The sequence below is a fragment of the Cydia splendana genome, chromosome 26 (genome assembly GCF_910591565.1).
Source record: "Cydia splendana chromosome 26, ilCydSple1.2, whole genome shotgun sequence".
NCBI classification, from domain to species: Eukaryota; Metazoa; Arthropoda; class Insecta; order Lepidoptera; family Tortricidae; genus Cydia; species Cydia splendana.
The window spans coordinates 4,531,695-4,551,594 of NC_085985.1; the positions used below are offsets into that span (position 1 = coordinate 4,531,695).

Below are 19,900 nucleotides of genomic sequence, written 5' to 3' on the forward strand. Positions count from 1 at the left end.
AACATTTTCCTTAAAACTCCGGCATTCAATAATAGTCACACCTGATTGAAGATATTCGAGTTTATTATGGCCCAAATTTTGAATGTAGGTACCTAAATTTATGGTACCTACAATAATGTAGGTACCATACCTGTTTGAAGGTAGTTAGGCATAATCTTAGATAAAATTAGCTATAGGTATTTCGTTCGTTAAAACATATACCAGCCTTAGGTATTTCGTGCATTAGGTATATCGACTTTAGGTGTTACGTGCGTTAGGTATATTAGCTCTAGGTATTTCGTTCAATAGGTAAATTAACTTTAGGCATATCGTCCATTAGGTATATCGACTTTCGGTATAACATGCATTAGGTATATCGATTTTAGGTATTCCGTCCTTTAGGTATATCGACTTTAGGTATTTCGTTCGTTAGGTATAACAGTTTTAGGTATTTTATCCATTAGGTAAATCAACTTTAAGTATATCGTTCATTAGGTATATCAGCTTTAGGTGGATCATCCATTAGGTATGTCAGCTTTAGGTGTTTCATGCATTAGGTATAATAGCTTTATGTAAAGCGTGCGTTAGGTAAAATGTGCATTAGGTAAAACGTTCATTAGGTGTTTCATCCATTAGGTTAATTGAGTTTAGGTATTATAAACTTAGGTCATTCAATGTTTAATTAAAATGATCGTTAGGTAATTAAAAAATAGGTGAATCGAGCATAGGTGATTCGACATTAGGTAAATGAATTTTCGGTATTCTGATATGTAACCGAGTAGCAGCGTAAGCTCTATTATTGTTTGTCCTTGTCACAGTCTCACATTTTTAGGGTTCCGTACCCAAAGGGTAAAACGGGACCCTATTACTAAGACTCCGCTGTCCGTCCGTCCGTCCGTCCGTCCGTCTGTCACCAGGCAGTATCTCACGAACCGTGATAGCTAGACAGCTGAAAATTTCACAGATGATGTATTTCTGTTGCCGCTATAACAACAAATACTAAAAAGTACGGAACCCTCAGTGGGCGAGTCCGACTCGCACTAGTCCGGTTTTTTTTATTCCCCACCGTTTTAGTATGGATTATGGTGGGCAACAAATAAATTCGACCAATCATAGTGTCGCATTGCGTATGTTTTGTCCCTCACGGAGGCACGCGTATAGCACTTATAGGATCCTACCTTCTATGACTATAAGTTTTTTTTTTTTTAATTAGCCTACTTTGGTGTCCCACTGCTGGGCAAAGGCCTCCCCTCGTTTTCTCTGAGTAAGTATAAGTATAAATTATAAATCCTTAATGGGTAATGGGTATATGGGTACCATGCCACAGGCGGACCTGCTGGAGGGGGTATTCTTTTTATAATTAGGTTTTTATTTTATAGGTATATTTCTTTTACTTTAGTATTAATTTTAATTTGTTTGTAGTTTTAGTTTATTTTATAAGTTATTTTATATTTAATATGTTATTTAATACATAGTTTAAATCCGCGAAAACTTAAAAAACTTTTCTCGGGGAGCTGGGGCGTCGCCTGCAGCAGACCTCGACCCCCGCTCCGGGTCGTTCCTAGCGCAGAGGTTGTCCATCGCGGTTCAACGCGGTAACGCAGCAAGTGTGATGGGCACCTTTGCGCCGGGGGCGATGCGGGGTGGGTTATTTGATTAGTTTTTATAGGTTAGTTTGGGTTTAGTTGTAATTTATAGAGTTTACTGATAGTTTATTTCTTAGTTCTTAAGTGAAATTGACATTAATGTAATTTGTACTGATAGTAATAGGAATTTATAAAGAACGGACTTAATGTGATGGTTTAAATCCTGTAAAATAAGTATTTATAACATCAGTTTTTAAATACTGGCAACATCTTAACTTGTTAATTATGTTGACATCAATTGCAGTATTATTAAACACGTCGAAAATACAAAAGACGAATAGGAAATTCAACTTTTAAGGGGTAACGCTGGGTAAAGTGGTAGAAATTTTACACGTATCAGTGAAATATCAAAAATACTCAATTTTTTCTCTTAAAAAGAATTAACAAATTAATCTGTTTATTTCATAAAAAGGCATGCATTTTTATAGACTTAACTCATCATCATCATATCAGCCAGAGGACGTCCACTGCTGGACATAGGCCTCCCCCAAAGAGTGCCACAACGTACAGACTTAACTACTAATCTTAAATTAAAAAGATGAGATGAATGAAAGAATCTTAAATAAATGATGCAATAATAGTAAAGTTATTTCATAATAAACAGTAATTTATTGATAAATAAACATAACCCAATATCGTACCGCGTAATTTACGTGAGTTAAGCCTAATGCGAAGCTTATAAGCCTTCGTGTTTAAATATTTATGAGGCAGATGAGCTTTGGATAAAGGACAAGGTTAAGGTCATTATAAAAGGATTTGTAGATACCTAAAAAAAGCATTTAAGTACTATATGTGAAGTTATCTATGAAAAGGGACCTTATTGTCGATGGCGCTTACGCCATTATTAAAGATGCTCCAATATAAATACAATGCCGCGCGACGTTTTGCGGCGTAAGCGCCATCGACAATAAGGTCCCTTTTCATAGATAATGCCCCATATAACTAATTTTGCTTGTCAACTACATTTTTCACTGCAAATAGTAGTAATAACTTCTATATAAAAAATGAATGAATAATTATGCATCAATTATGGCTGATTTTCGGAATCAGCCGGCATTTTGAAGTAGTCGAAATTACCCGAATACACCTTATTACTGTGTCTAATTTAAAGGAGACCAGCGGACGGTACCTACAGCATTACTGCCTCGGTTTTCATCATCATGTGTGGATTGTCTACTAGCTCAATGATTGGGCATGCTTAACAATAAAAAAGTGCATAACGCACTGTCTCGGGTGAGTCTCTAACTCAGTGGTTTTCAAACTGTCTCTCCAAAGCCTCTGCCAGCCTTAAAACAATACATAAGCGAAACATTTTGTTCGTACTAAGGGGGTCTCGTCATGAAATGTTTGAAAAACACTGCTCTAATTCACGACTCCAGGGTCTAGCTCGTCGCTCTACGAAATGAGCTACCGAGATTTACCCGTCCACAGCGAATATTTCCACCATATCCTTCAGTCTTTAAAGAGTTTTCCACTTTCCCTTAGTTTCTAAGAATTGTGGTATCGTATGCAGACGTTTCAGCTTACTACAAAATCATGCCACGCCGTGCGTGATCATTGCTTTTTTCCCCAATAGACATTTAGCAGTAATCTTCAATTAGTGAAATCATAGAGTAAATATAAGTAAAATAATAATCGGCCAAGAGCATGTCGGGTCATGCTCAGTGTAGAGTTTCGTAGTTACCATTCTGTCAAAATAGGCCAAACGGGGGCTATTAGTAAGTATCATAAGGGAGTACCTTTGCAGCGCTTTGCACATTACGTCTTTTTACTAAGACAAGAAGATTTTTTGCAATAACTCACAAACGACTAAACCGATCATGTTCGCTATAGTTTTCATTGAAAGTATTTAATACGCTCTTATTTCACAATTTTTTTCATATTTTTTGGACCCGTGGTTCAAAAGTTAGAGGGGGACACATTTTTTTTTTCTTTCGGAGTGCATATTTCCGAAAATATTAACTATACCAAAAAATGGTTTTAAGAGGAAAGACGTATCCAACGATACCCCACACTATCGGGACAAAGCAAAAAAAAAATCAAAAATAAACTTTTTGTATGGGAGGTACCCTAAAAAAAATATTTTTAGTACCTTTTATTTTACCGTTCTGTTGCAATGCATGATTTATGTATCCATGCCAAATTGCAGCTTTCTAGCACTAACGATCACGGAGCAAAGCCTCGGACAGATAGATAGACAGACCTGGCGAAACTATAAGGGTTTCTAGGTGACTACGAAACCCTAAAAAGAGTGGTAACTTCATACATCAGTTTTCTTGCCAAAACGCAAGTTATTTCGTAGTGTTTCTTTACTTATATTACTGTATGTTGAAATATAACATGTTTCGTGATACAGTCTTACAAATGGTTTCAGTCAACATGTACAACTGATGTATGAATGTAACGATAAATCATTTGTTTGTCCGTCTGTCTGAACGGTTGCCAGCGGTTTGATAGTTCCGGTGCTTTAGTCGTAAACGTTTACATTTTACATCGTTTTTAATTAGAAATCGCAGTTTATGTGTAGGAATAGTAGATAGTGCAGCATGTCTCGAAGCAATGGTAATATTTCCGATAAGGAATGTTTTAAAAGATAAGTTTAAATTTTATGAGATGGATAATAGTCAAAGCTTTATTTTTATTTAGTTTTTAAATACTAAATTGTGAAGATGAGGTAAGTTCAATTTCAATATAAGGTATATACCCATATTAATAGAAAAATTAAAGGAGTAAATTGCCCAAGTATTTTATGAGATTACCAAGTTATCATATTTTTTATGACCGCTTTTTATTGACGTAGCTTTAAACCTTTTCAATTGTATTTTTACATAAATATGCATGAATAAAATACCTACATTTTTAGGCATATTTAGTCAGAAATATTTAATAACAGAAAAGTTCCTAATTCTGTATATTGTATATCGTAGGATCGTAGGTATAAAACATAGGTACAGTCACCTGCAATAATATATTACACAACGGAGGCAGTAAAAATATCTAATAAAATCTTATTTGTAGAGCCATAAGAGCGCGTCACATATTTTTGCGGCCTTCGAAGAGTAACATATTATTGCAGGTGACTGTACGTTGTCAACTTCACTAACGAAAAAATGAAATCTACAATTATTACCTACTTATACAGGTTGGCTTAAAATAAGTGCTTTCCCGTTGCCAGGGAGGTTTTGGGATTATACTGAGCAACGTTTACTATGGGACCAACCCCGAAATCGCAATAAAGAAATTTACTCTCCCATAGAAAATGGACCAGCCAAAATGTATGTAACAGCCAAATTTTTTTTCGCGGATTCGAGGTTGGTCCCATAGTAAAAGTTGCTCAGTATAATCCCAAAACCTCCCTGGCAACGGGAATGCACTTATTTTTTAGCCAACCTGAATAGGTAGGTACCTACTCTACGCGTGTCTTCTAAGAAACAATGCCCTTTGTTTAACAGGTTAAAGCTTAACCCGAAAAAATCGCCTCAGAAAATTACTTTTGAACTGTAAATGGGTACTTACCAGACCCAGTTCTGTAGACAATTAAAGCTCAATAACTTATAATAACTGTAAGCTTAAGATTCGAATTTGCAATATCATTACTTTAAGACAACTACAGGAATGTTATTCATTTCCGACTTCATTTTAAGTCCATTAAAAAAGCAACAACTAGGTCAACTTAAAAATAGACTTAAACCAAAATTTGTCAAGCTTTTAACAACCACTAATCTATATTTCCTCGCTATTCAAAATTCCACTTTATCTCATTGCAGTAAGTCTCATAATTGCAAAAAATACTTCAACAATGAGGTAACGGGAACGGTTCTTTCGTTTTGTAGAAAAAAAGACTATCCATCATGGGCCGATGATTGAAAGAAGCTTGAGAATTGTAAATTACAATAGATGTTACGTCATTTTTAATTTAAAGGGTGTTGTGAGTCTTGAAAATGATTGCAGTGCGCTATGAAGCTAGTCCGATTTCTAAGATCAAGTTCGCCATAGATTTACTATGGCGCACTTGATCTTAGGACAGCGGACAGACTATACCTAGATGGAGAATTGTAACCTACACATTTTATATTTAAAGCGCGGTATACCTACTCAGGAGAGTTAGTGATATTTTAATACTTCTTAAGGGGCCCACTGATAACAGTCCGCCGGACGGTATCGGCCTGTCAGAACAAAATTTTGACAGTTCCGAAGAACTGACAGGCCGATACCCGATACACATCAGATGTTTATATAAGTAACTAGCAACCCGCCCCGGCTTCGAACGGGTTAACAAATTATACACCTAAACCTTCCTCAAGAATCACTCTATTGATAGGTGAAAATCCATTCAGTAGTTTTTGAGTTTATCGCGAACAAACACACAAACAAACAGACGCGGCGGGGGACTTTGTCTTTCTACAACCTTTATTCAGATATGGACTTCTGATATCTAACGGCGATTTTATACTATCAAGTCACAATTAATTTAATTCGTTTTTTCAAGGTACTTACATACACTATAAGTGCTTTCATTATTTCATACTTTTTGGCCTTCTTTGACGCAAATATCTTAGTGGGCAAAGCAAAGTCTTTCGTAATAATATGAAAATTTGCAGATGCAGCCAATGGAAAGAACACGAATATGTGGAACATACCTGAAACAAGCAAAAAAAAAACATTTTAAAAACATATTTTTAAAGTCAGGTTTGATCCTTCATGTTTTGGTTAGGTATTTCGTATGTCTACCTACAAAACTTGATAGTTATTCTAAAACTCTATAAAAAAAAGTTTGATAGTTGCATCAAACTTTTTTAACTCTGCATTATTTGATTTGTGCCTTCTAAAGAAGAGACGCTTTCCACATAGATTTTCGTTCATTGACCCGCATGTTGCAATCTCTATCTGGAAAGCGTCTCTGCTTTACAAAACAAATAAAAATTGTTATAGTTACCATTAAAGCTAACTGCAAGGCATTTGCAAAGGCAAAGTGTGGCAATGTCATTATTATTGTCAAATATCTATGTAAAATATGACGTTTATAATAAAATTCCCACACTCTATTGAAGTCGGTGCAAAGTTAACTTAGCCTTAGACTCACTCTAATGATAACTATTAAAAACCTTCGTTTCATGTCAAAAACTCATGGCGCGATTCGGGAAACGAATTAGAGATTCACTAGATATGAAATAGTAAAGATATGTGACGTTCCACGGGAAAAGGTGCCTTATGGCGGCTGGCGCTTACGCTATTATTAACGCCGCTCCAATATTTAGCCGGGGCAATGATACCTTTTGCCGTGGAACGTATCTAGTGAATCTCTAATTCATTTCCCGAATCGCACCGTTACCCCTTAAAAATTGTGGGAGTAAAAAAGAACAAAATTAACCCATTTAGTATGCCGTCACAATTAAAATTTCAACCCATAAGTAATAACGAAAATGTCATTAAACTTCGTAATGATCAATTTGCGAGGTTCCCGTTCCAAACTCGGTTAATTCCGTAAATCAGAGCTTACTCGATATCAGAACATTCTGTATTCGACTGTACTCTCTTCAGACCTAGTATTATTTGACCCCTTGTTTGCCAAGTAAGTGTTTTTAGGGTTCCGTACCCAAAGGGTAAAACCGGGACTCTATTACTAAGATTCCACTGTCCGTCTGTCCGTCTGTCTGTCACCAGGCTGTATCTCGTGAACCGTGATAGCTAGAGAGTTGAAATTTTCACAGATGATGTATTTCTGTTGCCGCTATAACAACAAATACTAAGCAGTACGGAACCCTCGGTGGGAGAATCCAACTCGCACTTGCCCGGTTTTTTCAACCTTACCTTAGCTATGCTTTTCCAAGAGAAATATGTAATACAAAAGTCCGTCGGTAAGTTTCCAAAATTGTGAAATTTCCACATGGAAAAATTTCGGTAACTCCTCATATTCATGTACCGGAATAGTAATATTTTCCATTTACGAAATGAAAGTTTTGTGTCCTGTAAAATTTTCTTTTTTCTTTACTTTTTCTACTTTTTGGAAACTTTTCGTAACTTGAAAAAAAGAGGTTACATATGTTACAAGTTACAATGAGGGCCAATGTTTAGTGGCCTTCCAATATATCTGGTGGTTGTTAATAGCACCCTTAGCCTCGCTCGTAATCTCGTTAAGCCCTCAGGGCCCCGCAAAGGCCAATAAGAGATGCTTTCAATGGGGATGCTTGGTATCTCGGCAATTTCTTCATAAAATCGGACTACTAGAAATACCGCCTAATTTATTTTTATGAAATTCGCGTGGCAAGTTTATTCATAGCTATTTTTTTTTGTGATATAGGAGGCAAACAAGCAGGCGAATAGCCTGATGGTAAGCATGGTTGGATGTGCGTCGTCGGCCTTTAAGATGGGAGTACGGTCTTTTCTTGAAGGTTTGAAAGGTCGTATCGGTCCCGAAATACCGCGGTTCTTCTTCTTCTTCTTCTTTTTAGGGGCTGTATAAGGATCCAAAGCCTATGTATCACTGCGACCATCCCTGATCTATTGTGATCGCCACCTACTACAACTCTCGATCCAAACCTGCAACTTCAAACAGCTGCAGGATCCTTTTGGTCTCGAGAGACTTTATCTCCTCCGGGCGCAAAATGTGTCCGCCCAGGATTAGGTCACGAGTACGCATTAGGCAAGGGCACTCTGTGAGGATGTGCAAGGGCGTCTCCTCTGCCTCCATACAGAGTCTGCACCGCCCCATGTCACGTTTCCCCATAGTGTGCATGTGCTTATTTAGGCCGCAATGCCCAGTAAGCACCCTTACCAAGTTGCGCAGTTGGTTCCTAGACAGCGCTAAGGCGTTCGAGGAATACCGCGGTTCATTCCACAGTTTAACTGTGCGAGGCAGGGAGTAGTAGTACGACTGTAATATTATGTTACACAAAGAAAACCGGAAAAATATCTGACACGATCCTCTTAGTAGAACCGTAAGAGCGTGTCATATATGTTTGCAGCCTTCAAAGAGTAACATATCATTGCAGGTGACTGCAAACCTGTGTGTGTGTAAATATTATGTAAACCTGTGTACAGGTTTACATAATATTTACAGAAATAAAGGTACAAAGGCAAACTTATCCCTGTAAGGAGTGTAAGGGATAGGAAAACTACTACTAGGAGTGTAGGGAAGGGAAGTTTCTGAAGAAACGCACAGTTGAGGATTGCCAATCTGATGGCGAAGATGGAAATGATGTCCCGTAGGTAGAACGATGGCGCAAAGAAACTGCAGGGATTAATCCAAACAATACTTCGGAGTACCCGTTATAGGTAAATCTAATCGATAATTCAGAACGGCTACATCTCTATATTTTGACCAACCTGTAAAACATTCATCAATATTATCCAACCTATTTCCTTCATTCTTCCTCGCGTCATCCCTGCATTTTGCCACAGCTCGTGGGAGCCTGGGGTCCGCTTGACAACTAAACCCAAGAATTGACGGAGGCACTAGTTTTTACGAAAGCGACTGCCATCTGACCTTTCAAACCAGATGGGAAACTAGGACTTATTGGGATTAGTCCGGTTTCCTCACGATGTTTTCCTTCACCGAAAAGCAACTGGTAAATATCAAATGATATTTCGTACAAGTTCCGAAGGTACGACCCGGGGTTTGAACCCGCGACCTCCGGATTGAAAGTTGCACGCTCTTACCGCGAGGCCACCATTATCCAACCTATTTATTAATGGAAATATGTTGCGAACTCAACCCACACATTGATTCGAGATCTAAACAGGGTACAAATTAAAAGACAAACACTTCAGAAAGCAGTTGTCCTTTCTCTAACCCTTTCCTTCTCTAAACCTTTCTTACGAGTGCGAGAGAAACAGAAAACAAGCGTGGGAATTTACGTAATAATTAAAAGATAAACGATTATATTAATATAGAAGGTGTTTCTATTATTTGTACAGGATTGGTTTCTTCCCACGATTTCTATTGTCACATTGTTTACATGAATGTCAGGTTTTAAACGTTATCTATCTTATAATAATCTGTATCTTTAGGTATTTAAATAAAAGTAAACAAATAATTTGTAAATTTTCGGGTAGTTATAACATTTACATATTGGTTAACCGACCAAATACAAAACCGCCTGGATCCGTCACTGAACGACCTGACTTTAACCCACATTATTTGATCATGTAATGTTTTCATCTACCCTCAACTGGCTTAAGTAGCCATTTGAGGGTAGATTTTGTTTACTTTTATTTAAATACCCAAAGATACAGAGTATAGGTATAGTTGAGTGTGCTCAGAGCATAAAAAGGTCAACCACGGCGTTGCATGAACAAGAGATTTCCTTTGGCAGGATTGGTCCTTAGGACCCAAGGATGGATTTAAAAGGTGGAGCCACCCAGATTTTTGATGCAGGTGGGGGGTGAGGGGGGTTTTAAGCGTCGGCGACGTCTGATGTTAATAATTGTTTAAGTTTACGTTCTATGTCAAGTTTAGTATCATTTTCAAGTATATCAAAGATGTAGACATAGATTTCATCTAAATCGGTTCAGCCGTTATTGATTCCCCATACAATCTTACACCTTCCTTTTCACTTTTAAGATAATTTTTTTTGAATAATAACTATCCTATGTTCTTCCCCGGGACTCAAAATATCTCTATACCAAATTTTAACTAAATTGGTTTAGCGGTTTAAGCGTGAAGAGGAATAAAAAAAAGTATTTTTTTCTTATTTTATGTGTTTTACTTCGGAATGGTGTCATTATGATATCAGAAATGAATTCGGAATCCCCGATTTATACGAAAACGATACCAAACTTGGCCTAGTAGCTTAAATGATATAGATATCAAGATCAAGTTGAGAGCCCCCCCCCCCTAAAAATTTACATCAAAAATCTCGGTGGCTCCACTTCTTAAATCCATCCTTGGGTCCTAAGGACCAATCCTGCCAAAGGAAATCTCTTGTTCACGCAACGCCGTATTTTAGGCCCAGCACCATCCGCTAGTACCATTATATTATAAGAAATGGCACACGTAACCATGATGCGTCACGTTTTTTTGCGGTAGGTCAACATTAGATAAGCGTTTTTTTTATTTTTTGCCATATTTATATTGTGACCTTTTTGCCACTTTTGTGTTATTTCTACTCAGAATCACGAGCTCTTTCGATCCTAATGGGATAAAAAAATGTTCCAGAGTTTTTTCCTATTGTGTTACCATTTCCCCATATACTTTGTATGGCGGTAAAAAAAAATATGGAAATTTTAGGACACGTTTATTCTCCTATAAGGATGAAAAGGGCTCGCGATCCTGACTAGAAATAACACAAAAGTGGCAAAAAAGGTCACAATATATAAAAATGGCAAAAAATAAAAGAAACGCTCACATAACATCAGGAAAAGAGCGTACTCCCATCTTAAACTCCGGCAACGCAGTTGGGACCCCTCTAGTGTTGCAGGAGTCCATGGGCGGCAGTAATTGCTTACCATCGAGCGATGGTCTGCAGAAGGCATACAAGAAAAAGGAGTTAAACAGAGAATTTAAAAAACAACCTTATCGACACCCAAAAATGTCCCGCAAGAACCCTTTCCTAAAAAACCCAAATATGGTATAATGTATATATTTAAAATAAATTATTTTACACTATGTATGAAATAAAGCACCAGATAATTATTAGAAAAACACAGATAGGAGTTATTTTTAAACACAAGTTCTATTTAATAAATCGTATAGAAATATAATAAAAAGTAGGCGAGTTGACCGCGACGTCACGATGTAATGTTTCATATAAATTCCATATTAGCAATTCGTTTTGACAGTTCTAAAAAAGTAACTGATTTGACTAGTAGGAAAATACCCTATTGTTCTGCAAAATCTTGATACAGCTTGATAAAAATTGCCAGATACAGAACAGCCTAGCCTTCTAAATAATTCCATCAAGGCCCATCCATGGATTTTTAACACTTTGGGCTACTCTGGGTATGAATATCAGAGCGAAAACCCTCTTAACTTGAACCCTAATGTATAACGAATAAGGTTGAAATTGGCTTGGCGGTGAGAGCATCTGTTGCCGTCAGTCTAAATATTTTATTAACTCCGTAATAGATTTTATTAATATGAACCGGGTGACATCAAAGAGCTGCGAGTACCTAAACCATACTAGCGAAAGGACTAAGTGCTTAAAAATATGGGGATAGCCACCGCTATGCCCCTCCGCTTGACTTTTTTATATTTTATTTATTAAATTACCTATTATAAGAGTGAGTGAGCTTATATCTTGTAATTATTTGTATGGAATTTGTTTTTCGGCCCTAACTCTTACAATTAATAAAATTAAAACGGTTCAAACAAAGAGGCATAGTTATGATTAATTAATAATTATACATTCAATTGAGTAGAAATATTTTCCATAATGTCAATTGTGTATTTTTTTTTTTAAATCATTTATTTACATACAATATATATACAGTGGTACTACTAAACTAAATTAATAGCTAGCTTAAATCTAAAATAGGCCCTTGAGGCATTGTACTAAGGATGCTGGCGGTATTTCCTCGCTGTATCGCAATGCTGATACGTTGTGCGAGGTAGCCGCCAGCTCTTCGGTCACCAGTTACGTCAACCAGACGCTTCGCGATTTCTGCGAACAACTTATGCGCGCTGGGACCCCATGGACCTAGAGTTTCAACTGCAAATGGTACAAAATGGTACTCTCTACCGAGGCTCTTATAATTTGTGTAATTTTAAGTACTTATAGTAAATAATAAGGCTAACTGCGATGGACTTACGTCGGAAAAAAGGATCTTTTTTTAATTTTTTAGGGTTCCGTACCCAAAGGGTAAAAACGGGACCCTATTACTAAGACTCCACTGTCCGTCTGTCCGTCACCCGGCTGTATCTCATGAACCGTGATAGCTAGCCCGTTGAATTTTCACAGATGATGTACTTGTTTCTGTTGCCGCTATAACAACAAATACTAAAAAGTACGGAACCCTCGGTGCGCGAGCTCGACTCGCACTTGTCCGGTTTTTTATAGGCAGGGAGGAATTCTTTATCTATAAATTCATAATCATAAGATCGCGTCTATTCTATATTCTATACAGACTAAAAGCAACACGTAATGTTTACATTCGCCGCGTGAATGTTATGGAAGAGGTTTGCGTAAACAAGATTGTTTATAATGAATCTCGTGTAAACAATTAGCGGTTTACTTTTATTAACTCTTTTCATTCACTGTGTAGTTTATTCCTGGATCTAATATAACCGTATTTAAAAGTGCTTCGATTATTCCGAAGAAAGAATTTCGCAGGCATGCAAGATGTATCGCAAAATTGTAGTTTTAATATTGAAATTTCTCTATGAAAAAAATTACACAGCAGACTCCAACCAAAACCTTTAAATAAGTTGGTTAAAGCTGGCTTATTTAATAGTTAAAACATCTAATTTTGATTCGATTCTATTGTATGGGGGCGCCTTTTACGTGATAACGTCTTATAATTATAAATCGATGAATACCGGTAGCATGCACGAAAACCGGACAAGTGCGAGTCGGACAAAAAAAAACGGAAAAAAATGCAAAAAAATAACGGTCACGCATCCAAGTACTGACCACGCCCGACGTTGCTTAACTTCGGTCAAAAATCACGTTTGTTGTATGGGAGCCCCATTTAAATCTTTATTTTATTCTGTTTTTAGTATTTGTTGTTATAGCGGCAACAGAAATACATCATCTGTGAAAATTTCAACTGCTATCACGGTTCGTGAGATACAGCCTGGTGACAGACAGACAGACGGACGGACGGACGAACGGACGGACAGTGAAGTCTTAGTAATAGGGTCCCGTTTTACCTTTTGGGTACGGAACCCTAAAAAGTGTCGCGTTGTGGACAGATCTCCATGGTAACGTTACGTAATGTAATGGTAATGTTTTTTCTTATAACGTTATCACGCAAAATTATCGTCCGTAAACCGACTTTACAGAAAACCATATTTTTTTTGGCGACGGGTCCGTCAATCGTGTGACTGTTAAGATTGAAAATCAGCTCATAAATACCAAGATGTAGCTAGACTTAGACAAAGAAAGGTATTTCTGATAGGTTATTAATATTATAAACTTTCTTCTCAATAGCTCGAATCTATCGGATTCTGCGGTGGCTATATACGTGCAGAGCAACAGGGGACATGGTGGCCGGACTAGATCTCGCGACGTTGCCGCTCTTCGCAAAAATTATACATTAAATAAAGATATTTTGATAGGTTATAAACTTTCTTCTCGGCTCGAATCTATCGGCACTGCGGTATTGCACAGACAAGACATCCTCCAGATTGACCATAGTAGCGCTACCCCCTACTGCCACAAATATACGGTAGTTTTCTCCATTTTCGAGTCAGTGTCTTTGAACGCCCGTGTCTTTGAACGGACCAATCACGGCACGGGACTCGCTCACCTCGTCCCCCGCATCCCCGTATTTTTGGCAGCATCGGTTTCATGAAATAATTGCTCTAAACTCCGTCTAGAGGATTCCTAGTCTATGGCTACGTGCAACAGGCAACAGGGGACGGGGTGGACGGACTAGATCTCGCGACGTTGCCGCTCTTCACAAACAAACTCTTGCGCAGGGCGGCGCTAGGGTTGACACGCAACAATACAGGCCCCAAAATTAAGTTGTAATTTTTTTTAAAGTGCGTATTATTGATGATTTTAACTAACCTTTGCGTTTGTGTATCAAAGCCAAACGAGAATATTTTGAAGATAATGTTTTGTTATATGTTACATTTTGTAAAAGACGTGTAAGAAAGAATGTTAATTCTAAATTAATTTTTTAAGGTTTTTTTGTTTAAGTAGTTAAAGTTTATTTTTAAGCGGTACAGTCCTGTTATACAATAATGTTAATATTTTTCCGCTTAATATAATTCCCACTGCTAGGCAAGTGGACACAGTCGTTCCTATTTATTTATAAATGAAATATTGAAATAAAGAATCTTACGTTTAAAATTATTGAGCTTCTTAGAATAATTAAGCTATTAATATTAACGATTCTAACATAACATCGTACAGTTCTAAATAAACCTTTTAGATGATTTTAAATATGTTATGTAATACCTACATTCGTGGTGTTGTTCGTGGTATGCACCAAAACGTAACATATACGTAAACGTCGTACAATACAAATACCAAGTTTTAGTATAATTGCTTAGGTAATTATTTATGTGCTCAAGCGACATAAATATGCTAAACTCCAGTAATTTTAGTTGAGAATTACATAGCACCGCCATACCTTCCAATTTGCAGCTCAGTATTTCGGTAAATTTTATGTGTAAATTTGCATGTCCTAGTTAGGATCTTAATTCCATTTCAGATTATTTGCGGATAATGTTTTAATGTTTATTTGGGCACAAACGGTACAATAATTCTTACAGATCGTAATATTATTCAATACATGAACCAATGAAGTTGCCACTAATAACAGGATTATATGAAATGCCTAGTGACCCGCCCCGGTTTCGCACGGGTTAACAAATTATACACCTAAACCTTCCTCAAGAATCACTCTATTGATAGGTGAAAACCGCATGAAAATCCGTTCAGTAGTTTTAGAGTTTATCGCGAACATACATATATACATACATACATACAGACGCGGCGGGGCACTTTGTTTTATAGGGTGTCATTCTGAATCCCTAACAACGTTTGTCCTAAAGTCACTTGCCCTAAATGGTTTTTCCTAATGGGCACATGCCCTAACGATCAATTGTCATAACGATTATTTTCCATAATGTAATGGTTAGCCTAAGACTCATTTGTCCTAAGCATTTGTACCATAACTATCAAGATCCTTAATGTTTTTTACCATATTCTTCGAAATCCCTAACAATGTTTGGCATAAAATAATATGCTCTAACTGTTTTGAACTAATGGCTATTGCCCTAATTATCAATTCTTATAACAGTTACTTTTCCTATTGATCAATTATCATAACAATTACCTTCCATAATGAATGGTAACGAACTGTTGCCACAAAGTGGGTTAGGTTAGGTTAGAACTGTGACCCTCGCAAAAACGAACTGCTGCCACAAAAGTGGGTTAGGTTAGGTTAGAACTGCGACCATTGTAAAAACGAACTGCTGTTAAAACTAGGTTAGGTTAGAAATACGATCCTTGCAAAAACGAACTGCTGCCACAAAAGTGGGTTAGGTTAGGTTAGAACTGCGATCCTTGCAAAAACGAACTGTTGCCACAAAAGTGGGTTAGGTTAGGTTAGAACTGTGATCCTCGCAAAAACGAACTGCTGCCACGAAAGTGGGTTAGGCTAGAACTGTGATCCTCACAAAAACGAACTGCTGCCACAAAAGTGGGTTAGGTTAGGTTAGAACTGCGACCATTGTAAAAACGAAACGAAATAGGGAAATCAAAATTAGGGCATACGAGTGTTAGGTCAAGCAACGATAGGCTAAGTAAAATTAGGTAACATGATGGTTAGGATATATAATTTTTAGGCCTAACAATAATTAGGCAAAAAAAGAATTATGCTACATAACATTAGGATAAATACTCAATATGGAAAGTGCCATTAGGGAAAAACATATTAGGACAAAAAAAAATCGGCCATTCGATAATAGGGAAACCAAAATTAGGGTATACGAGTGTTATGACAACTGATCATTATGACAAACAATATTAGGGAATACAAAAATAGGAGAAAAGACTTTAGGGATTCAGATATAGATCCGTTTTATAAGATGTATAGATAATTGAATTTGTCTCAACGAAACAAAACAAAATCAATACTGTTCCATTTAATGATTTAAATTTCATGGAAGGTTAATTAAATTTATTAAACATTTGTACATTTTCACATAACCAACCAAATACAAAACCGCCTGGATCACTCACTGAACGACCTGACTTTAACCTACATTATTTGATCATGTAATGTTTTCATCTACCCTCAACTGGCTTAAGGAGCCATTTGAGGGTTAGATTTTGTTTACTTTTATTTAAACACCTAAAGATACAGAGTAGTGTTGGGACCGTGGACAGGCGTGGCTCACTCCGCGATTTCGTCGCTTTGCTACAGGTAGCTAAAAGTACATCCGTTCCACACCAATTTTGGTGGCTAGCCATAAGCCGCGCGTGGCGCTGTCGCCACCTATCGGCCATATCTGTCCTGATCGTAACGGACGTGTTTTGTTAGAGAGTGAGTCTTCTAAACCTAGTGCTATTATTTATTGGCTGCTATTTAACTGATCACCAGATTTAGTAAAATTTAATACCAAAAAAATCTATTTTACCACCCTAAAATCATGAATGATCACCAAAATTATAACACCATTTTAATGTGAAATGATTACCAATTTTATTACATTTTACTATCCTTTTAAAGGAAATGACACCAAAATAATCATTATTAACCCAAAAATAGTCAATGATTACCAAATTTCAATCCCCATTTTAATGTGAAATGATAACCAAATTTTTACATCTTGCTATCCTATTAAAGAAAATGACACCAAAATAATCATTGTAAACCCAAAAATAGTAAATGACCACCAAAATTAGAACTCCATTTTAATGTAAAATGATAACCAAATTTTTAAATCTTGCTATCCTATTAAAGCAAATGGCTCCAAAATAATCATTGTAAACGCAAAAATAGTAAATGATCACAAAATTGTAACCACATTTTAATTAAAAATGTGCAAACATTTAATATATCATTATCCTATTAAATTAATTAATCCACTTCGTCACCTTTTTCTAGTAGCATTTTATTTCTTTAACAGTCGCAGTTCTAACCTAACCTAACCCACTTTTCTAGTAGCATTTTGTTTCTGTAAGGGTCGCAGTTCAAACCTAACCTAACCCACTTTTCTAGTAGCATTTCTTTTCTGCAAGGGTCGCAGTTCAAACCTAACCTAACCCACTTTTCTAGTAGCATTTCGTTTCTGTATGGGTCGCAGTTCAAACCTAACCTAACCCACTTTTCTAGTAGCATTTCTTTTCTGTAAGGGTCGCAGTTCAAACCTAACCTAACCCACTTTTCTAGTAGCGTTTCGTATCTGTATGGGTAGCAGTTGAAACTTAACCTAACCTACTTTTCTAGTACCATTTCGTTTCTGTAAGGGTCGCAGTGCTAACCTAACCTAACCCACTTACCTGATAGCAGTTTAACTTACTTTTCTAGTAGCATAACGAAATGCTACTAGAAAAGTAGATTAGGTTAGGTAGGTATGCGGTGCGGGCTACGGGGGGTTGAGCGGGAGGGGCTAGTAATTTTGGCATCAGTTTACTTTATTTGGTAATATGTATACATTTTTTGGTAATCATAGTGGTTTATTTAGGTGAAAATATCGTGTATGTACTCCTAACTTTACCAAAAAGGGCGTTCTTTATCAATGAAGGAAATAAACAACCAGTCACAAATAAAGCCAATATATTAAAAATAATGTTCACACCTTATATATAAACTCGATAAAAATGTCGTTAGCTAGTTGTGTGTTAGGGTCAGCGACATCTAGCGTGAGATTTGGTAAACCTTTTTGTATGAAACCTATTCTATAGAAGTACGGACGCGAACATGCCGCTCACCAAGAACTACAGTTCTTAACCCAATTAGAACTATGTACATAAAACAGAATAAACTTAACACATCATATTTAACAGAAATCTCAACTTTAACATGAGCTACTTACATAAATATCTAACAAAAACATTTAATCAGCCAATGGCAAAACACAAATTCTTGAAGTGGGTCTTTTTATAAGACTATTCTTACATCTTAGAGTAACTACCCGCGTTACCCTGTCCAAACCTGGATGCGTTTCAACCACTTGGCCAAGAAGCCATCTAGCCGGTGGCAAATCAGGCTCTTTTACCAGAACTACATCGCCTACCTTGGGTTCTGGAGTTTGCTGAGTCCACTTGTGTCTTTGTAGGAACTGGTTTAAATACTCTTGAGACCAGCGCCGCCAGAAATCCTGCATCATACGTTGACATAACTGCCATCTACGTAATGACGAGACCGGCACTTGATCATAACGCTGATCTGGTGCCACTACAAGAGGTTCTCCTATCAGGAAATGACCCGGTGTTAATGGTAGCGATTCCCCGTTGTCATCAATGCGCCACAGTGGCCTCGAATTTAAGCACGCCTCAATCTGCGATAGGATCGTACTTATCTCTTCAAAAGTGAGTGTAGCATTCCCAATAACGCGTTTGAGATGGAATTTACAGGATTTTATTCCTGCCTCCCAAAGTCCTCCAAAGTTGGGGGCGTAAGGAGGTATAAAATGCCATTGAGTTCCGTTAGAGGCCATCCAGTCAGCTAGCTCAGGAACTAAACTTGACTTTTCCGCATTAAACAGATACTGGAGTTCCTTAGCTGCACCCACGAAATTAGACCCGTTATCACTGTAGAGGTCGCTACAGTAACCTCGCCTCGCTACAAACCTCTTGAAGGCAGCAAGGAAGCCAGCTGTTGACAGTTCACTAACTGCCTCTATGTGCACGGCTTTGGTAGCCATGCATACAAATAGGCAAATATACCCTTTGTATGATTTGTTTCCCCTACCTTTTGAAACACGTATATTGATGGGCCCGGCGTAATCTACTCCACTACGAACAAACGGCCTTGCCATATTAACCCTAGGCGAGGGTAGCTGCCCCATCAATTGGTTCCGAATGTTGGCTGCGTTCCGAACACATGGAATACATTTCCTGACATGTTTTTTTAGCTAAGTTCTTAAGGCCTGGTATACAAAACTTGGACCTAATGTAGTTGACCATCAGCGGTGCTCCTCCATGCAACGTTTTAAAATGCGCATCTTGAAGAATTAGCTGAGTCGACCAAGCTGATTTCGGCAACAACATTGGATGTTTCTGATCATATGCTATGTCTGCACTCTGGAGCCGCCCACCAACGCGAATTATTCCAAAAGCATCGACTTGTGGAGTAAACGAGGTAAGTTGGCTTTTCTTCTTTAGTTTACCTTTTTTCATTTCTTCTATTTCTTCAGCATAAGCTTGTTCCTGACTCTTTTTTACCATAATTGCTAAAGCTTCATCTAATTCACTTTTCAGCAGGTAGGTATGATTTTTTCTTTTATTTTTCAGGAATCTTCGGCAGTACGCAACAACTCTCAACAACTTGTTGAGTGAAGAATACTTCGACCACATAGGATCTTCACCGTCCGATTCAGATACCACAGTTTCCAGGTGAGTATGTACTTTTCTTTCTTCTAGCTGTGTATTCATTGTTTTTGATACTCCGTAGTTAATCACTTCTTGTTTCAGCCAAGCAGGCCCAGATAACCA

General features: G+C 37.4%; 2 protein-coding genes across 2 annotated transcripts in view; both read right to left on the reverse strand.

Annotated features, from left to right (window-relative positions):
• The window catches only part of LOC134803056 (zinc finger protein 567-like), a 269,979-nt gene that overhangs the window by 142,244 nt on the left and 107,835 nt on the right, over positions 1 to 19,900 (reverse strand). The window lies entirely within an intron of this gene.
• LOC134803351 (RNA-binding protein Musashi homolog Rbp6) overlaps positions 1 to 19,900 on the reverse strand; it is a 178,504-nt gene that overhangs the window by 137,348 nt on the left and 21,256 nt on the right. The window lies entirely within an intron of this gene.